Genomic DNA, 22423 nt, shown 5'->3' with positions numbered 1-22423 from the left:
ATTTGCTTTAGTTGATTTGCTTTGTCTAGACTTGGTCTCATAAATGTAGGTTGTTGACCGAACCATGTAAATGTGCTTGTGTACTTTACTTTATGTGATGAATATGTTGATCAAATAACCATACCCACAAGCACCTTTGAACACAAACAACACTTATTCCGCATAATTTTAATGAACTTGGTAAGTCATAAACTTTCAGTTTGCAATCAAATTCCATATTTTAAAGTTAGCGTGGTGTGATTTAATTGTTAATAGATCCAGATTTTAAATAGATATCATTTTCATTAAAATTCATATAAGAAAGAACATATACTTTATCAAAACCAAAAAGATGTGGATTTGCTTGCTGAAAAGTTAATTTCAACTTTGGGGCAACAATGCTCTAATAGGACATACTATTTACACATTTTTGCGTACAATTCCAGCGGTTGCTATACTCTAGCAAATTTGTGAGGCATTATAAAGAATTTCCTGTATCGTAATGAAGTTAAAAGGATGAAAATTTGCTTGACAAACTTAGCCAGACAAACGACCAAAAATAACTAGATGTAGTTGACTAAAAAATCACACCCCTTTACATATAGATAATATGCACGAAAAAGTTTGTATTAAAATGCTATGGCCTTAGAGCAATGTTATCATTCATCCCAGATTCACATATCAGTTATATTGAGGTAAATGAGTTTTGCTGAGATCAAAACTAAAAAAGATGTAGATTCGATTGTTGAAGGAAATATTACATATTTTATGGCAACAATACTGTAATTGTGGACATGTTTAACCAACTTTGCCGAAACAGACTGCTTCCTAGTTATTACTTCGGCATTTGTGAGTATCTCAGAAGCGCTACCACAATCGGTGAACATAAAGAGGATATCTTTAAATTTGTGCATATCAAAGTTGGAGCAATAATCTTTCTCTGTACAAAAATGTATAAAGCCATTGACAATGTTGTTTTCTCTCAAGCCATATTTTAAAACTGTCACAGGCTTAATGAAAGCTAAAGAATGGACTGTTACAAAAAAAAATTGAAAACTATTTGTTATAATATATGCTCTATTTCTTAATGAACCCATAATATTAAATTATACACAGTAGCTTCATTAGTCATTACTGATGAAATAAAGAGAATACAGTTCGTATTTTTACAGCTAAGAGGAAAATCCGGAAAAAAAATTGTTTCAGAATATTAGGAGCTAGATTTGGGGCAAATTCCCTTGATTCTTGGATCAAGGAGATTACAAACATCGATTGAGGCATTACATAACAAGAGCTCATTAAAACACTTGTATTGTTATGACAACTAAAAAAACATATGAACGTAATTAATGCCACTACCAAATATGTAAGCATAGTATTATCAAGATACTATATATCTACCTTTCACATGCATTATCATCGATTACTGATATACAAATATAAATAAATGTAAACAGTTATCCGTTTCTGATCCTTCTGGTTCAGGTTCTTGGTTGACTGTTGGAAGAGGACCCAGTTAGCAATTTCTGGTGCTTTGATTTACGCGTTCTTTCAACAATTAAATACTTTTTTATATAGAGAATAAACGTGCTCCTATTGACTAACATTATGTTGCTGTAAACGCGGAGTTGACTTCACTCGGCTTATTTATATTTTGAGAATAAGAAGATTGGATTCATTCTTTATTTCCCAAAAATCATTTCCTTTTTTTTTTTTTTTTATTTGAAAGGGATCTGAAATTGATCCAAAATGTGACTTAACATTATGTTGCTGTAACGTGGAGTTGACTTCACTCGGCTTTTATTTATTTTGAGAAATAAGAAGATGGAGTCATTCTTTATTTCCAAAAATCATTTCCTTTTTTTTTTTTTTTTTTGAAAGGCATCAAATTTATCCAATGTGTGGCCTTCAGCGTGCTATTATCCATCGCAAACTTTCTTATCGAAGATGAAAAAGGTGTGGATATGCTTATTAGAAAAGATTATTTCCAATGTTTATAAACTTTGCGAAGAAATTAATCCACAACTTTTTAATGATCTGAGAACCACTAACACAATCCTTGGAATATACCATTGCCAACTTGAAAACTAAGTATTTCAAAACTCCTTGGAGAGTACTGGAACTGTTGTTGCAACTCTATTCCTGCTGCGGCTTCCTCAAATTTTAATTTCATCCTGGATGTTGTCCAGGTTTATAACCTTGGTAATTTGATATTTGTACTGAGTTATTTACTTTTAGATACTAATGGGTTTTTTAATTTAATTATTTTACTTTGTAATTTAATTGATAATATGTTGTTATATGTATTTCTCATTTCAATTAAAAAGAAAAAGTGATACTAATAATAATGACGTGTCAACTACATTAATTATAAATAAATATCACACAGAAAAAACTATATATATGTAGTGTATGTGTATCAACTTTATATGTATTATTATTGAAAAAATAATATATATTACGGCCTATAAGTTTGGAAAAAGCCACATACAGTACAAACACACCAAATCAAGACGTCAAATTTTTTTAACGTGAATTTAACCTTGAATGGTGAGCTTCTTAAGCCAAAAACAAACCTATTTTCTCGCTTTTCTGGCTTTCTCTCTTCTCTATTCTACCTCTCTTCTTCTTTTACTCACTCCGAAAGGTAATTGGCTGCTTCATTTCAAGAGAGAGCTTTACTTTTTCTTTGTTATAATATTTGGGCTGTTAAAGCCAATTTTCTGTTCAAGCCCACACAGGTGGACAGCCCACAATAAAACTTGTCTTTTCTAGGTTCCCGGCTCTTGCTCTCTACTGCAAAGTCAAACATATATAATTCTAATTGACAGGAGTTATTGCCAAGGACAGAGCTAGAAAATTTATCAACTCTGGCTAATTCTTTTATTAAAATGTAGTAGGTATATAAGTCTTTATTAAGATGAAAAAAATTGGTATCGCAAAAGAATTTTATTAATGATTGTTTAAAGAAGGATATGTATTAAAAAAATAAATTAATAATGAACCATTTGATATATTTGTTTATATAATATAAAACAAATAACAATGTTTATTGTTATTAATCAAATTTATAAGAAGGCAACATTGATAGAAAATTTCTGAAATTGAAATCACACAATCAATCAATTTCAGAATCTCAAAATCAACGCAGGTATAAAATCTGAATTAAGATCAAGAATTACAAACACTGTTTGTCATATTGTTTTTTTTCCTTAAATCTTGATAGAGACAAATCTTCTTTTCTAATAACGGCTTGCATGAGACTTAAATAGTTAATTGTTTATATTAGTTTGAAGTAAACTTAACAATTTTAAAATGTTTATTTTTCTCCATTAAAATCCAATAAACCTTAAACCTGTTACAACCAAGTTCATATTAATCGTTACCCAGATTATATAAGAAGCTATTAACAATTATAAAAATCACATAGACCATCAGGATATCTCATTTGACTACTCATTTTTCGATTTTGTTTAAACAAAATTAATTATGTTATTCCAAAATTTCTAACAAACAAATCCAAAAGTATCTAAATAAGATGAATACATTAATTTTAAGAGAGTAAAATCTAGAGAATTGACAAAGATATGAAGAAGAAAGAGATAAACGACTTATTCAGTACTTATAAATAATTTTTTTTCCCCTACAAAGAAATTACCTTCACAATTTATTTTTTCGTAGATGGCCACCCTGCTGGCTTTTTTTCACTTGATTTGATGAGAGGCAAGGAACACTTTACTTGAAAAAAACATGAAAGTAATTGTTACTTTCAATCTTTATCGAATCCAATTCTTTTTGAAGATTTAACTTCTATCGGCAGAGAAATACAAGTAATGTATATGTTTACCTTTTATATATAAAGTTTGAACATTATCAAAGTTTTCCTTGACAAAAGAAACCTTAACTGGGATTAATTATATTGGAAAAGAATCATCTACTAAAAAATATTATTGCTTTTGAAAGAGAATATATTTAATTAATATTATTGTAAATAGGAGCGGACCCAATTATAAAAGGAAGGGGGCATGTCCCCCCACCCCAACTTTAATTTTTAATTTTATATATTATTATTTTTATTTTACTGGTATTTTATCTTATTTTTAAAATACTCATATTTCTTTACTTATGATTTTTTTTTTTTTTTTTTTTTACGATAATCAATAAATTTATCCATTTTTTTTATTTATAACCTTAATTGACCCAAATTCTATTCAACCTTATCTTGCAAACCAATTAAGATTATAATTTAAGGCTTTTTCACAATTAATATACTTGTTCTTTGAAATTTATTCATAAAAAATATTTAAAAAAATAAACAAGAATTTGATTCAATTAAAGACATTCGAGTGTTCGAATCCATCATTTCTAAAGTGTGTTATACAAGACATTCCTATATATGTCACGTTTTAATTTAAAATTTTGAGTTGCCACTGTAGTAACTAAAGCTTTCGCTTTAATTAATCTTAAGAAGATTCTTGAAAATTTTGACCTAAACGCTTTTGCTAAATTTTCGAAAACCTGAATGCTGTGTTTATCATCGAGCCTTTCCAGATTTTACAGAATGGATGAGAGTTTTTTGTTTAATAGATTTTCCTGAGGGCTATGACGCGGGATTTACTTTTACTTGAAAATCAACTACCATCTTTTGTCCTGTAAGGATTGTTTAATTTAGCGTTTTTCTTCTCACCACCCAAGATGGAGCCACCAATGGCAGTTGAGGCTGCAGTGATGACACAGATGAAGCCACTGTGCATGTCCAAGATTGGATCATTATTCCTATCTTCCCAAACTTTCTTGTTAGTTTTTTGTCCCCCCTTTCTCGCGCAACATAGAGCGGTGAAGGTTAAACATTTCACGGATTGTATCGACATCTTGCGGGAAAGCCAAAAAAACAATCAGAAGCTGTCACTTCGAGAACTCTCACGCCATAGAGTCAAAAAGACGCATAGATTTGCTAATGCAGTCAGTTGGACGAGTAGGATAAAGTTTAGCGTCTCAAGTCCAAACTGACGTGCATTAAATTATCTTCGATGGATCGAACTGCGAATCCCATGTATCAAATAACTGAAGAAACGGAATGTTTGAATCGAAATGTTATGGCATTAGAACAGTGCTTTATCCATCGGAAATTTCCAACAGTGACCACTGTTACGCCGCGTTTTAATGCCTCTAAGAGCTCATTGCAACATTTTAACCGTATCAGGCACAGCTGTATCAGAAACTTTCTGCACTAATTTTAGCTGGAGCTCTATTATATACGTTTACAAAGCTTCCTCACTTTAACTTTCTTTATTCTATTGGTATACAATATTGTAAGAACAACTTTTAATTTCTTAAAATATTTAACTGTATACACGGCAAAGCATCATCTGATTTTTACACTAATGCATCATTCACCTACCTCTTATTTGTGTTGATTATCGTATTCTGTGAACCTACATTTACAGCTCAACCTTGTATCTACAAAGTGGAAAAGAAAATCGGTCCTGTAAATAATACATAGAACTCACAAGGTCACCCATAAGAGGTGTGTAGAGGATGAAGAAAATCTGTGTGGTTCGTTTACATCTATTTCTTATACGAAAGGCTTCACGTATGTCGCATAAATTGCTTTAGAATTTGCCTCTGCAGATGGCAAGATGACATTTAGTCCCTTGCAACAACCGTTTAGCATAAAAATGGTTAGAGTATTGTCTTAGAGGCGAATGTGTTACCTTACACTGATGTTTGTCGCAAAGGTTGTCCTTCGCTTGATGCTTCATTTGTGTTTGGCTGTCAAGTGGCATATACTGACATTATAGCCATGATCTCTGAGTCCAGTAAGACTGCAAGTGGAAAAGGCATGTATGAGTCTTTAGAGCAGAGAAACAATCAAAGATTGATGACAAATAAGAAAACATGTTTAACCATACCCGGAGTCTGTATTTGTAGAATATAAACCAGCTAAACCAGCGCCGACCACAATGCTAGGACCACAAAGTGAGGAACCATCCAAATTTCGATCCACTTCTTTCTGTACATTGGAGACAAAGATTAGACTATGAATTAAATATTTAGGATCAATGAAAAAGGATCATAGCCAATACATCAAGGAAGAAGTTTTAAATTTCTTTGCCTTACCAACAAGTATCTTGTTCCTTTATGTAAAGAAGGTCCCCTTTACACTTGCCTCATATCCTCCCCAGGTATTCTTACAGGAGCAGCCATCACACTGACAGCGGAACGCTCCTTGCTTCATTGATGTCTGGTGCAAACAAGAGGACACAACAACAATATCAGATATATATTTCGAAAGATGAAAAAGTTATACTACTGGAGAAGTAATACACCTTCACAGTAAGACCATTGCCAGGAAGCCTTTTGGACACGAACATCCCATTACTGAACTCCTGCTGTATAAAATGAATTTCAGTAGCCTCTAAAGAAGATAACATAGCATAGAGAAAAAGATTAAAATCATAGAGAAGGAAAAAATCACTGAACGAGCAGGCTGAAGGTTAATCATTTTTGGAATCCGCCCGCACCCTCCATTGTTTATTTCAACCCTTCCAGGTCCATAGGCTGTAAATTAAAGTAAAAGTATCTGTGACACAGCAACAGGAAAACAGAATTGTCATCTTATTAGAACAATTGTACATACCAGATAAATATCCATCTCCTCTGTACTGGACACCCTTCACAGTAGGGCACTCGCACACTCTCCCCTAAATGTGTCCTGAACAAGTTCCGATTCCCCTTAATTCCACTTTACAGAATCATTACTGACAAGAATTTTGTAAATTTATATGGTGTACCTTGCAAGCAGTGATGTTGCTTTGCTGTCCTGCCAACAGCCGCCATTCCTTTCAAGGCACCATTAGTCTCAAGATCTGCCAAAACAAAATGAAGCAATTCAAAAAGGGAAAGAAAAGCAACTAATACATTTCTGAAACGTCAAGTAATCCCAGTCATACAGAATAAGTCTAAAATAGGTATAACAACCGAACTTGACAAATTGAAGGATCAGTTGTCTCCTTGAATCCAGCACTAGGGCCTTGAGCACGCAGTTCTCTCCAATTTTCCTGCAGAAAATAAAATTAAGGGCTTCAGCATCCAGATTAGTCTATTGTTTAAATTACATAAAAGCAGGATACATATAATGATGATGATGATAAATTACAACCTCGATATTGAACATTATGATGACAGTGTTGGCAAGGGGTAACATCCCACGAGATCCTCGACCAATCTAAATTGAAAATGAAACAAAAAAAACAATAAGTTATTTGATGCTGGCCAGGAGTTCTATAATTGAGCCACATAAACATTTTTTTTTTTTTCTGAGAAGTTGAATACCGTGCGTTGCTCAGTTTTCAACACTTCATTTTCCACATCAGCTTCAGGATCCCCCAACATTTCTTGATCTTCTCAGGGGCAGCTGAGTTAATAAGATAAAATCATTATAAACACAAAAGATCCAATTTAGCACTACTAATCAAACCGGTCCTACCAAGTATTTCATGACATCCTCAGCGCATTCTTTGCTGTACTTTTTCTCCTTCATGGAGCTCTGATATGAAAACAGTCACATAATCCCACCAAACCCAGGACCGGTTGCTTTCATGGCCACTCTGTGCACGCAAAGCTGCCTCAGTTTCCGAAAACCACATCCTTCCCTTGTACCCTTCTCCAAAATCCTGTCCGGATCAGGAGCGCAAATCTTCCGCGTTTATGCACTGAGACTTGCATTGACTGCTGAGAATAAAAGCCTGAGGCAATACCAGGTTATGTAGTGTGTGTAACAAAGTGTACCCTCCCTTCTCCAGGATTTGAGATGGCCCTTGAAACTTTTCACAAAGTTCATCTGCTCATCGCAGAGTTCCACACTCGTCTTGCTGTTTGTCCATAATTCATACTCAACTCTCTGGTCAGGATGGGGCACTGACTCTCTCCAGTCCAATTTTATCACAACATCTTCTCTCCTTTTTTCAAGGCCTGCTTCAAGCTCTCGCCAAAGGAGCGCTCTATCAGCGCCGAGGGGATTCCAATTTTCTCTACAACCCATCGCATCGTGCTCTCCTCAGAGAATCCATGGTGATCAGAGGTTCATCTATGTTATCTGCAACTAAAACCGCCGCTGCTCCAGCCTGTTTGACCATTCCATACCTTCAAGGCAAAGTAGCACTCTAGAGTGCAAGAAAGGGGAAAGAAAAACCAATCAACATAAGATTAAACACTAAAACTTTCATGCCTCTTTGCTCTAGCTCAAATCACTCAAGACACTTGAAATGAAACATCGTTATCTCTCATTAGTAATTTGTTTTTTCTCTCATTAAATAATTTGATTTTAGTTTTCTCAATTGAAGACTAAAGGGTTTCTACAAGAGAAAAAGTGACAATTTGTGGCCTACAAATGCTATAAAGCAATTGCAAAGTAGAAACAGGCAAAACAGAGCACCTATTCAAAACAAGACTTAAAAAAGAAAGTCTTACTAAATTCATATAAAATCCAACCTAAAAGCAAATAAAACGTAAATAAACATAACCACAAAGGAAATCTGAATTCAAAAACTAATCAATCAAATCCCCAACAATCAATCAAGCCAAGTCAACAAACTTTAAACTTTAAAGTCAACCCAGAAAACTTTCCAGAAAAAACTCACCTCCTCTATCAAGAAGCAGAATAGTCGGTCTGGGAAACTTAGATTTGAAAGGCTTATCACCCTCAAAAGCTGCACAACCAAAGTTCCTTTATCAGGATACACAACAGCCCCACCAGAAAACCTCCGTCAGGAATCCCAAAGTTCCCAATTGAACCGTCGCGCTTTCCACGCAGGCTCAAAGGCGACACACACCTCAAACTGCTCTCTCAACCACAAACCTGCCCACAAGCTCAAACCAACAGTCAAAATCAAAACCACACTTTGAGCTTCTTCACACACATGGCTGAAAAAAGAAAAAAGAAACTGGGTTTGTTTTTGTTTTGTTTTCTGTTTTGTTTCGTTTTGTTTGTTTCGGGTTCCTGTCAGTTTAGTCGAGCCTTGAGGGGAAGACTTAGAAAGGACGTTAAAGAGGAGAGTTGTGGAAGGTTTAAGCTAAAGGAAGTTTAAGTTAGAATAGAAAGTGAAAGTCAAAATCAAAAGTTGACGTAGAGAAGACAGAAGAAAAGTAGGGTGGCGAGACAAAGTCAGCAGAGCTAACGTTCTCTCGGTACATGGCAACAACTACTATACTCCTCAACTACTACTTACTCAGGAAACCAAAACTTGGAACCAAAGAGAGATATGTACACTTGTGCTTGGAAATTTTTGGCATATTTGTCTTTAGAGAAAAATGAAGAATTTTTAGAATGAAAAATTAAACTAATGGTTTAAAATTTAAAAGATTGCGACGTATAATAGATAAAAGAAAAATTCTTTGTAAATGTAATATTTTCTCGAATATTAAGATTTTGTTTAAATTTATATTTTGAGTTTTACTATTTTTGTCTTGAAAAAGGAATATGTTTGACATGGAATGTTTTTTTTTTTTTTTTTTTTTCAACAGATATAAGTTTTAATAATGTTATACGTATAATATGTATGAATTTATGTATAAATAGTGGCTCAAATTGAATGAAAAGTTCAATATAATAATGAGAGTGATATATGAAAAATATGTGAATTAGTTTATTCATTACTATGTTAATAATTTTCATTTTATCTTTATTTATAAATTTTTTTTTCATGTTTTTATTACGTTGACGTGTAAATTTTTTTAAGCGTTATTAATATTTTTAAAGGGTTTTTGATAGTAATTTTCAATAATAATAAGTTGCCCATATTGAACACTCTCATAGTGATAAATAAATAAACCCTCTAAAATTACACATCATTTTATTTGTAAAGTTTTTATAGTTTTCATTTTTTAAATCTTATTTTCATAAAAAATCAAATATTTTACAAATATAAAAAGGACAATATTCTAGTGGACATTGGGATTAGTATTTGATGAAAACATTGGATGAAGTCCTTAAGTATATAGTTAATTACTATCAAATATCATTATCTAATTCAATTTGAAAATTAAATAGAAAATTTAAAATTCCAACAAGTTTAATTTTATAAGTCTTCCACTAAATGCCACAGATCATTGTCAAATTACAAGTCTACATATCTCTCACCTCATTATATCAAGAAATTGTTATCGTTATTATTATGACTCAGTCTACTTTATTTTCTTTGATATATTATTATCGTATATAATTTATAGTATCGTATTTATAATTTTAAACTTTACTTAAAACAATAACACTTCCTTGTCACATGGTTTAATATATTATGAATAATGGAGATCTTGTATTTGATTTCCATAATTATAATATCCTTATCACATGATGGTTATTTTTTTCATAAATTATTTTAATTATGATTAAGTTGATTAGAAATCAAAAGGAATCACAATAAATGGCTTGTACTAAAAATGCATAAAATCTTTCTTGGGGATAAATAATTAAAAAATAAGTTGGGATTAAAATCATTAAATTAAGGATTTTACTCCCCTAACTCAAGAGTTACTTGGCCCTTCAATTATCAGAAACTGTGAAGACCCCCTGCCTCTATTTTGGCTGTTAAATTAGATCTTGACTGTGTTTGACCTGTTAAATATCGAATCCCTTAATCATCACTTTTGAATTTGTAAATATTAAAAACTTGATAAAAACGTTTAAAATATAAATCTATTAAAAACATTTAATATCAATAAAAAACAAATATAGAAAATTATTAAATATTAACTAAACCGAAATAATTAAAAAAGCTAATATAATTAATATAAATTAAAAAAAACTTAAATCAAGAACAAATCTACACAAAATTCTTCTAGACTTCCACCCTCTAACTATTTAACTTAAACATATTCTCATAAAATAAATCAACAAAATATCAAAAATCTTGATACAACAAGTAATTTCACAGTTTCCCAATTTTTTAACATTGTTCTCCTCATGTTTTAACTCCAATTACAACACCAAGTCCACAAGATCAAAAATCATTGTTCATATGAAAAAAGAACAACACAAAAAAAACTTAAAAAAAAAAAAAATCCATGTTGATGTAGATTCAATATTAACAAAATGGAGGTGAGAGTGGGATTGGTTGAGCAATAATGCTAGGTGCCAACCATCTCCCACAACCCTCAACATGACAACTAGTTATTGGTTAGCTCACAAATGGGCAGGTGAGACCCATACAAGTAGTCGGGATCTATTTTGTGAGCTGACCAATGATGAGCTGCCATGTTGGGGGTTATGGGAGAAAGTTGTAAGATTGAGTTATGGACCTAGCATTATTCTTGGTTGAGGTTGGGTGAATGGATGTGTGGGGTTTGAGTGAGCTGAGATTGTGGATGGTGGTGGGAAGCTTGTTACGGATGAAACTTATGTGATTTCTCGGACCAAATTGCAGCCAATAGGCGAGGCAAAACACCATTGGCAAAGGCTTCGATCCAAAGTGGCTAAACGTTGCCAATAGCCAAGCACGATTCGACATCTAGCTTGGTCAGACGCCACCAGGGCACGCGGCCTAGGCAATGATCTGGTTGTCTAGATGCCAAGTCGTGTTAGCTCACGAACGAGGATCGATGCTTCTTCAATTTTCTCCGGTACTTTTTTTTTTTTCTTTTTTTTTTTGGTTTTAAATCGGAAGATTGTGAACAATTAGGGTCTGTAGGTTAGATGATTTTTCAAGATATGTGTCTATGCCCAAATCCAACTATTGTGATTTGTCTTAATCTTTTTACTTTTACAAATTGTTATAATTTACATGAATTTTTATTTTAAGATTTAGTTGTTATTAAAAAGTAAAAATATTTTTACCTTTTACATAAAAATTTTGAAGTTCAGCTTTTCACTAAACTTTTGTGTTTAGTTTAATTGAAAACTCTATTTTGCCATTGTTCCCGTTAAATTTAACTAAAAAAATTAACGAACGATGTCTCTCAGTAGTTTCTGATAACTGAGGGCACTAGGTGATATCCTGAGTTACAGGGGGTGTAAATGGTGTTAACCCTTAAATTAATCAATTTCTCTTACATTTTAATAAGATAGGTAATTAATAAAGTTTTAGTTAGATTAATAAATTATGTATTTAATGCTTTAAGTATATACTGTAGTTACATTACTATCAAATATCATTATCTAATTCAAATTGAAAATGAAAGATAGAAAATTAAATTTAAAAGTTCAAACAAGTTTAATATTCTAAGTCTTCCACTAAATGCCACAAGTTCATTATCTAATATTACAAGTCTATACATCACTCTCACCTCATTATACCTGAGAAATTGTTATCGTTATTGTTAGTATGACCTGGTCTATTTTATTTTCTTTGATATATTATTATTCGTATATAGAATATATTTGCTATTGGAAATTATAATTTATTTAAAATTTATCTTTAATATACTAAATGAATAATTTGAGATTTTTGTAATTTGATATCTATAATTTATAATTTCTTTATCACATGATTTAATTATTTTCTTCATAAATTATTTTAATTATAGATTAATGATGGATTAGAAATTCAGAAAACGAATCACAATAAAATGGCTTGTGCTAAAAGATTGCATAAAATCTTTCCTGGGGATAAATAATTTAAAAAATCAGATACCATTTACATCCCTTTAGCTCACAATATCTCTTTAGCCCTTAAATTATCATAAACTATCAGAGAGACCCCCTACCGTCTATTTTGACTGTTAAGTTAGATCTTGACTGTGATTGACCTGTTAAATATCTGAATTGCCCTTATATACACAATCCCACAAGATCATAATCATATATTTATATGAAAAAAGAACAAACAAAATAAAAAACTTACAAAAACGAAAAAAACCTAGTTGATATAGATTTAGTGGTTAAGAAACTGGGCGTGAGAGTAGGATTGGTTAAGGGTTTAAGTAAGTTGCAGTTGTGGATGGTGGTGGGGGAGTTTGTTGCGGATGAGACTAATGTGATTCTCAGAACCAAATCATAGCCAATAGGTCAGGTGACACGCCACTGACAAAACTTCGATCTAGATTTGCCAAACGTCATTGACAGCCAAACACGGTTTGACATTTGGCTTGGTCATACACCACTAGGCCACATGGCCTAGGCAACAAACTGGCTTGTCTAGAAGTCAAGTCGTGATTGCCTCACCAGCGATGGGCGATGCTTCTTCAATTTTCTTCAGTACATTTTTTTTTCTATTTTTGGTTTTAAATGAGACGATTGTGAATGATTAGGGTTTATAGGTTAGATTATTTTTTTTAGATATGTGTCTATGCCCAGATCCAACTGTTGTGATTTATCTTAATTTTATTATTTTTTACTAATTTTTATAATTAACTTGAATTTTTATTTTTAGATTTAGCTTTTATTATAAAGTTAAAATATTTTTACCTCTGACATATAAATTTTGTAGTTCAGCTTTTTACTAAACTTTTGTGTTCAGTTTGATTGAAAACTCTTTTTTGCCTTTGTTTTAAATTTAACTAGAAAAATTAATAGAGGGGGTCTCTAGTAGTTTCTGATAATTGAGGGGTCTGGGTAATTTCGTGAGTAACAGCACAGGGGATGTAAATGGTATTAACCCTTAAATTAATATATTTTAATAAGATATCTAATTAATAAAGTTTTAGTTAGATTAATAAATTATTCATTTAATACTTCTCTGGTCAACCACTTCAATTATTTGCTTGGCCTTTTGATCCATTCTTTTTACATATTGATTACAATTACTATTTATTTATCCATTTTCTATACTTAATTTGATCGAAACAACAAAAATATTTATTTTTATGGATTTTATTATTTAACATCATAAAGATAATAAAATCATCATCACTAATAACTATTTAAGATAATGAGATTTATTGTGCCCAAATTTTTTTATTTTTTATTTTATACATTCCACATAAAATAAGTCACAATAACTTGTCCCTTGTGATCAGACGACAAACCCTTTAATTATTGATGTTAATTATACTTAGGGTATTGTATTTGAATCGCAGAAGATGTACTTACCACATTTGTGTAATTAAGTATGTTGGACTTGTATAGTACAAAAGAGATGAGATGTCGTTACCAAAAGTTACGAATAATAAAATGAGTGACTAGAAGGCAAGTTGAGTGTTTATTAAATTAGTCAATTAATAATTAATTAAATTTTAATAAAAGTCAACAATATTACAACAAATTACATCTACTTGGTAATTAATTGATTATCACCTTTTCCTTCTTTTATTATATTTTATTTTGTATATAAAATTGTTTAAAATATATTAATAAAAGTGGGATTTTTTTAAATAAATAATTAGTAGAATCTTAAATAAATATTTTATAGGTTGGATTGCTGATTTTCTTAATAAAATATACATTACATCATAGTTGACTTAGCCAAAGTTGACTTTAATTTCTAGTGGTTAACTGGTTGTGTATACAAAGCTTTAATTGTGACATATCCTTTAAAATATCTCATCTATAATCCAAAGTATTCATTTTTCTTGTTTTGGATTTCTCTATTTTACCCCAAAATAATTTTACTCCCCTAAGTAACCTCTAATTTTGTATTAATTATGAACTTTCTTCCTTTTTTTTTTTTCTTCCTCTTTTACTTGTAATAGTGGTTTATGAACATATAAGTCTTCATACTAAGAGATTTATATGATCCTCTTTTTGAGAAAATTACACACGCAACAACGGCAAAAAGAGCATGGGATATGTTTCACTAATAGCTACAAAGGAACAGTAAAAAAGTTCGATTACAGACTTTTCAGAGGAAATTTGAACTTCTTCAGATGAAATATCAAAAATTCTTTCTAATTCTTTTTTGCGGTTTATAATTCGACTTTTTAGATTTTGTCATGGGTCTTAAAGAGATTATGTATTTCTTTTTGGTAATGAGTTAACTACTTTTATTATATGATTTTTTTTTCAATTTTTTTTTTTTATTTTGAGTTATTCAATCTGAAATCGTCTTATTCGAGATAAATTGAAAAAAATTAAAAAGCTTGTTTGCTTTAAGCAAATATACAATAGAATAATGTTGTTGAGTAAAGCTCCGTATGAAAATTCATTTATTTTTCTAATGGAATAAGATCTTTTAACTTCAATTTTGATTTAAATTTTTTTGCGCAAATTTTCAGTTGTAAATTCAATACAAGTAATGGTGTAAGGGTTGCTGAGGTGATAAACTTTAAATTCTTTTTCATATTCATTGGATTGTAAAAAATTTAAGGATGATAATTTGTGTTTTCAATTTAAATCAAAATTCTAAATTAAAAGATGCCCTGATTTTTCTAAACTATAATTTTAACCAAGTAAAATGAATTTCCAGAGTTGATGCTTTGTTTCTCGTTTGGGCCCAAAGATGAACTCCGTGATGGGCCGAAAATGGACTTAATAAATGGATTTGAAACACATTGCTAGGTTTGTTTTCGGCCTGTTGTGTCCTTTGGTCGGAATCGAATGAAGGTACAAAAATAGGGACTATATATATCTTCTGACACAGCAAATAAACCTTTTTAACTCCGCCTCGGTCTCCTTCTAGTCTACTGTTCCTTGTTAAGATTTCCATTGTAAACACTTGTAATTATGAAAATATTATATAATCTTTTAATTATGTAAGGTATACGATCTCAAAATATTGTAAAGATTATGTAATCTCCTAATTATGTCAAACAGAATATTGTGTAATCCGTAATTGATATAATTAGGACATTACATTAATCACCGTTAAGTTAATTGCTTCATGAATTTGTCTTTTAACAGTTAGTCAAAAGTAGCTATTATTGGTACAGTCCAAACTTTTGTGAGTTTATTTTGGCGCAATAGCCTTGTTTGTAAACAAAACCTGTCAGAATTCAGAAGACATAAATAGGTGTCAATGTTATCAACTCATCTTCCCATTTTGCCAGTTTTTCTCTTGTTTTTCGCTGCACTTTCCTATCTAGATATCATTAAGCTATGTTTTAGTGATGCAAATATCAGTATCTTATGCCTAGACTTCAAGAAGGAGGGGTTTCTCTCCTTCAAAACAACTCCCATTGACCCTTCTAGAGGTTTTCTTCTTGGACAGGTGAAGAATGCTACAAATGAGTGACATTGAATGCAGCAACTGAACCGGTCGCATCAGCAACTGAACCGGTCACATCACCAAACTCAACCCCATGAATCTGTTCAGTTAATCAATGGTGGAGTGGGTGATCCAACAGTTTATAAGAGGTCTTGTGGGTGGAAAATCCAATCCTACTTTGTTCTAATTGAAACATTGAAAGTACTTGGAGTTGACATGAATGACTTTGAGGGTTTGTTTGGTTGGGAGAAATCTCCTATTACCGAGGTAATGTCATCTTATATTATTTGATTATTACGTTTGGTTGTTAAGTAATATAAGATTTTAGTAATCTTTCAAAATCAATAGTAATTACTGTTGGTAATATAACATGTAATTTGATTACCTTTATTTTCTTAGGTATTTTAAGATTATTGGTAATCTTATTTTACAATTTTACCCTTAACTATTAAAATTTTTGGACAATAATACCTTCAATTTGAAAACAATTTACAAATATATTCATGGATTATTTTATCCTCGCATAAAAAAATTTTAGGACATAATACCCTTGGACTTTAAAAAAATAATAATACTACGGACATCGAAAAAACTGCACCGAAATCGTGTACCGGCCTACGTGTAACACGCCTCTCATTTTTTTACAATTTTTTTCTAGTGAACGGCCGTCCATCAAATTTGGACGGCCATTCACTCACATGGACGGGCATCCATATTATATGGACGGACGTCCATATAAAAAGGACGGGCGTCCCCATTTAAAGAACGCCCGTCCATAAATAAATTATGAAAATAAAAATAAAAAACTTTGGGAACGGCCGTCCATAAGTTATGGACGGCCGTCCCTTACGTTTGGACGGGCGTCCATTCCTAATGGATGCCCGTCCATACTTTAAAAAAAAAAAAAAATGTTTGGACGGGCGTCCATTATTTTAGTTTCTACAAATTAAAGAAAAACTTTGGNATTCTTTCTAATTCTTTTTTGCGGTTTATAATTCGACTTTTTAGATTTTGTCATGGGTCTTAAAGAGATTATGTATTTCTTTTTGGTAATGAGTTAACTACTTTTATTATATGATTTTTTTTTTCAATTTTTTTATTTTTTTTTTATTTTGAGTTATTCAATCTCGAATCGTTTTATTCGAGATAAATTGAAAAAATTAAAAAGCTTGTTTGCTTTAAGCAAATATACAATAGAATAATGTTGTTGAGTAAAGCTCGGTATGAAAATTCATTTATTTTTCTAATGGAATAAGATCTTTTAACTTCAATTTTGATTTAAATTTTTTTGCACAAATTTTCAGTTGTAAATTCAATACAAGTAATGGTGTAAGGGTTGCTGAGGTGATAAACAAAATAACTATTTTTAAATTCTTTTTCATATTCATTGGATTGTAAAAAATTTAAGGATGATAATTTGTGTTTTCAATTTGAATCAAAATTCTAAATTAAAAGATGCCCTCATTTTTCTAAACTATAATTTTAACCAAGTAAAATGAATTTTCAGAGTTGATGCTTTGTTTCTCGTTTGGGCCCAAAGATGAACTCCGTGATGGGCCGAAAATGGACTTAATAAATGGATTTGAAACGCATTGCTAGGTTTGTTTTCGGCCTGTTGTGTCCTTTGGTCGGAATCGAATGAAGGTACAAAAATAGGGACTCTATATATCTTCTTCTGACACAGCAAATAAACCTTTTAATCTCCGCCCCGGTCTCCTTCTAGTCTACTGTTCCTTGTTAAGATTTCCTTTGTAAATATTTTATAATTATGTAAATACTATGTAATCTTTTAGTTATGTCAGGTATACGATCTCAGAATATTGTAGAGATTATGTCAAACAGAATATTGTGTGATCCGCAATTAACATAATTAAAAAATTACATTAATCACCGTTAAGTTAATTGTTGAAATACATAATTTTAATCAAACTTTTCACTTCACAACATCATGAATTTGTCTTTTAACAGTTAGTCGAAAGTAGCTATTATTGGTACAGTCCAAACTTTTGTGAGTTTATTTTGGCGCAATAGCCTTGTTTGTAAACAAAACATGTCAGAATTCAGAAGACATAAATAGGTGTCAATGTTATCAACTCATCTTCCCATTTTGCCAGTTTTTCTCTTGTTTTCGCTGCATTTTCCTGTCTAGATATCATTAAGCTACGTTTTAGTGATGCAAATATCAGTATCTTATGCCTAGACTTCGAGAAGGAGAGGCTTCTCTCCTCCAAAACAACTCTCATGGACCCTTTTGGAGGTTTTCTTCTTGGACACGTGAAGAATGCTGCAAATGGAGTGACATTGAATGCAGCAACTGAACCGGTCACACCACCAAACTCAACGTCATGAATCTGTTCAGTTAATCAATGGTGGAGTAGGTGATCCAACAGTTTATAAGAGGTCTTGTGGGTGAAAAAACCAATCCTATTTTGTTCTAATTGGAGCATTGAAAGTACTTGGAGTTGAGCATGAATGACTTTGAGGGTTTGTTTGGTTGGGAGAAATCTCCTATGACCGAGGTAATGTCATCTTATATTTCTTAATTACTACGTTTGGTTGTTAAGTAATATAAGATTCCGGTAATCCTCCAAAACAAATAGTAATTACTATTGGTAATATAGCAGATAATTTGATTACCTTTATTTTCTAAGATATTTTAAGATTATTGGTAATCTTATTTTTGTTACAATTTTACCCTTAACTATTAAAATTTTTGGACAATAATGCCCTCAATTTGAAAACAATTTACAAATATATTCATGGATGATTTTATCCTTTCATAAAAAAAATTTAGGACATAATGCCCTTGGACTTTAAAAAAATTACCCAAGAGTGGTGGCCAGATCATCGGCCTTCGGCCACCATCACTAGTAGGTGTCTGAAAGGTGCATGACCGGCCAGAAATGGCTAGTCGTGTGTCGATTTGGTCAAAAAACGGCTAGATCTATTTTGGCTTTTTCGACCAAATCTATAACTTCTAGCTGTTAACGACAACCAGATCTTTGGTTGTCGTTAACAACTAGATAGCTAAATCTTTGGTCGTCGTTAACAACTAGATGACTAGAACTAATGACCAAAGTTCTGGCCATTAACGAAGGCCAATTCTGGCTATAATTCTAGTCATTTTTGGCTAGATCCATGATGGATTTGGCAAAAAATGGCGAAATCTAGCCGGTCTTGTGCTGTTACGGCTACTGGCGGTGGCTGGCTAGTAGTGGCTGGCTGGCTGGCGGTGGTGGCTTGGGGTAGGTGAGGGTGTTTTTGCTAAGTCTTAAATTTTTTTGGTTGCTCGGTTGTTTTAACTAAATCTGAAATGTAGGGGGTTAAAAGAAATGATTAAGAAAATAATAATAAAAATAATATTATATGAATATTTAAAAGTACGGCAATTTAGTAAATTATATAACATACCTACCAATTTATTCCTCCCAACTAAACATATTAATTCCAAACAACCTAACACATTTCCCTAAACATTTCTAGTAATCTTCAAGGTAATCTAACTTTCCATTAATATAACATTCCTAGTAATACAACATTTTATAAACTAAACACACCCTGACGATGTTAGGAGATTGTGTAAAAGAAAACATACATTCAAGATGAATAACATAGGAATAAAATCACTCACACCACACAAAGAAACGATATTTACGTGATTTGGCATAACCAGCCTACATAAAAGATGAGAGAAATCTATTATAGTTTCATGAGATATATAATTAACAGAACTTCCAGGCCTATCCTAGTACCTAGAGAAATCCATTATAATTTCATGAGGTACATAATTAACAAAGCTTCTAGGCTCACCCCAATACCTAGAGCAGGCTCACCCCCAGTTCATGGTGTTTTGTAACTATTAAAAACTTGATAAACCAGAAAATAATTATAAAAGATAATATATTAATTATAAAAATTATACAAAATCTTAAATTTAAGAACAAATCTACAACAAAATTCTTCCAGACTTCCACTAGCTCCAACTATTTGAACTTTAATACATATTCTCGTAAAAATAATAAAAAATCTTGATACCGCAAAGTAATCATATTTTAACCACCATTGAGTAGCCTGATGGTAAAAGAATAAAAGGGTTCAACATGGATTCTTAAGTTTAAGTCTTCTTAGACACTAATAGAGGTGGCTATTAAGGGAATTTATCTAGTTGATCGTTCACTTCGGGGCTTCAGGGGACTGGTTGAGATGCACACAAGCTGATCGGACACCCCCAATCAACAAAAAGAGAAAAAAAAGTAATCCCACCTTCTTCCCAATTTTTTAACATTGTTCTCCTCGAATAATCAACAAAATTAATCAAAATCTTGATACAACAAAGTAACTTCAACTTTTTTTCCAATTTTTTTAACATTGTACTCCTCGGTATTTTAACTTCCCAATTACATACACAATCCCACAAGATCATAATCATATATTTATATGAAAAAAGAACAAACAAAATAAAAAAACTTACAAAAACGAAAAAAACCTAGTTGATATAGATTTAGTGGTTAAGAAACTGGGCATGAGAGTAGGATTGGTTAAGGGTTTAAGTGAGTTCCAATTGTGGATGGTGGTGGGGGAGTTTGTTGTGGATGAGACTAATGTGATTCTCAGAACCAAATCACAGCCAATAGGTCAAGTGACACGCCACTGACAAAGCTTCGATCCAGATTTGCCAAACACGGTTCGACATTTGGCTTGGTCAGACACCACTAGGCCACGTGGCCTAGGCAACAATCTGGCTTGTCTAGAAGTCAAGCAGTGATTGCCTCACCAGCGATGGGCGATGCTTCTTCAATTTTCTTTAGTACATTTTTTTTTCTATTTTCTGTTTTAAATGAGATGATTGTGAATGATTAGGGTTTATAGGTTAGATGATTTTTTTAGATATGTGTCTATGCCCAGATCCAACTGTTGTGATTTATCTTAATTTTATTATTTTTTTACTAATTTTAAGAGAGCTTTACTTTTCTTTGTTATAATTGATTTGGGCTTAAAATCCAATTTTCTGTTAAGCCACACATAGGTGGACAGCCCAACAATAAGAGACATTGTCTATTTTAGAGTTCCCGGCTCTGCTCTTACTGCAAAGTGCAAACATAATAATTCTCATGACAGGAGTTATTGCCAAGGACGAGCTAGAAAATTCATCTAATCTGGCTAATTCTTTTTAAAATGTACGTAGGATATAAGTACTTATTAAGATGAAAAAAAATTTGGTATCGTCAAAAGAATTTTATTAATGAATTGTTATAAGAAGAGATATGTATTAAGAAAAATAAATATATATGAAACGTTTTGTAATATGTGTTTTATATAAATATAAAAGCAAATAAAAACAAGTATATTGTTATTAATCAAATTTATATAAGAAGGCAACATGATAGAAAATTTCCGAATTGAAACACAAACCAATCAATCAATTTCAGAATCTCAAAATCACACATGGAGGTATAAAAACTAATTAAGAGTCAAGAATTATAGACAAACTTGTTTGTGTCATGATTGTTTTTTCCTAAATCTTGATAAGTAACAAATCTTCTTTTCTAATAACGGGCTCTGCATGATGACTTACAAATAGTTTAATTGTTTTATATTACGTTTGGAAGTGAAACTTAACCAATTTTAACAATGGTTTATTATGTTCTCTCATTAAAAATCCAATAAACCTTGAAACCTGTTACAGACCAAGTCCACATAATCGTAACCCAGATTATTATAATAAAGCGTATTAGACAATTATAAAATAATCACATAGAGCCTATCGGATATCTCATTTGGACTACTCATTTTTCCGATTTGTTTAAAACAAAATTATAATTAATGTTAATCCGAAAATTTCTAACAACATAATCCAAAAGTAATCTAAATAAGTAGAATACAATTAAGTTTAAAGGAGTAAAATCTAGAGAATTGACAAACAAAGTATTGACAGAAATGAAAGGAGATAAACGACTTTTCAGTACTTACTAAATATTTTTTTTCCCCCTTAAAAGAAGAAATTAAACCTTCACAATTTTATTTTTCTAGATGGCCACCCGGCTGGCTTCTAGTTTCACTTTGATTTGATGAGGAAGGAACATACTTTACTTGAAAAAAACATGAAATGTAAATTGTTACTTTCAATCTTTAATCGAATCCAATTCTTTTTTGAAAGATCTTTAATTTCTATACTCGGCATGAGAAATTACAAAGGTAATGTATTTATTTACGTTTTATATATAAAGTGCATGACATTATCAAAGTTTTCCTTGACAAAAGAAACCTTAACTGGGATTAATATATTGGAAAAGAAATGCAATCTGAACTAAAAGAATATTCATTGCTTTTGAAAGAGAATATAATTTAATTAATATTATTGTAGAATA

General features: G+C 31.6%; 1 pseudogene; it reads right to left on the bottom strand.

The window, feature by feature from the left end:
- Positions 1 to 5881: 5881 nt before the first annotated feature.
- On the bottom strand, positions 5882 to 10125 carry LOC116141279 (annotated as a pseudogene).
- Positions 10126 to 22423: the final 12298 nt, after the last annotated feature.

This window comes from Pistacia vera, unplaced genomic scaffold (genome assembly GCF_008641045.1).
Source record: "Pistacia vera cultivar Batoury unplaced genomic scaffold, PisVer_v2 Contig397, whole genome shotgun sequence".
NCBI lineage: Eukaryota > Viridiplantae > Streptophyta > Magnoliopsida > Sapindales > Anacardiaceae > Pistacia > Pistacia vera.
This window is presented reverse-complemented; position numbering and strand designations above follow the sequence as displayed.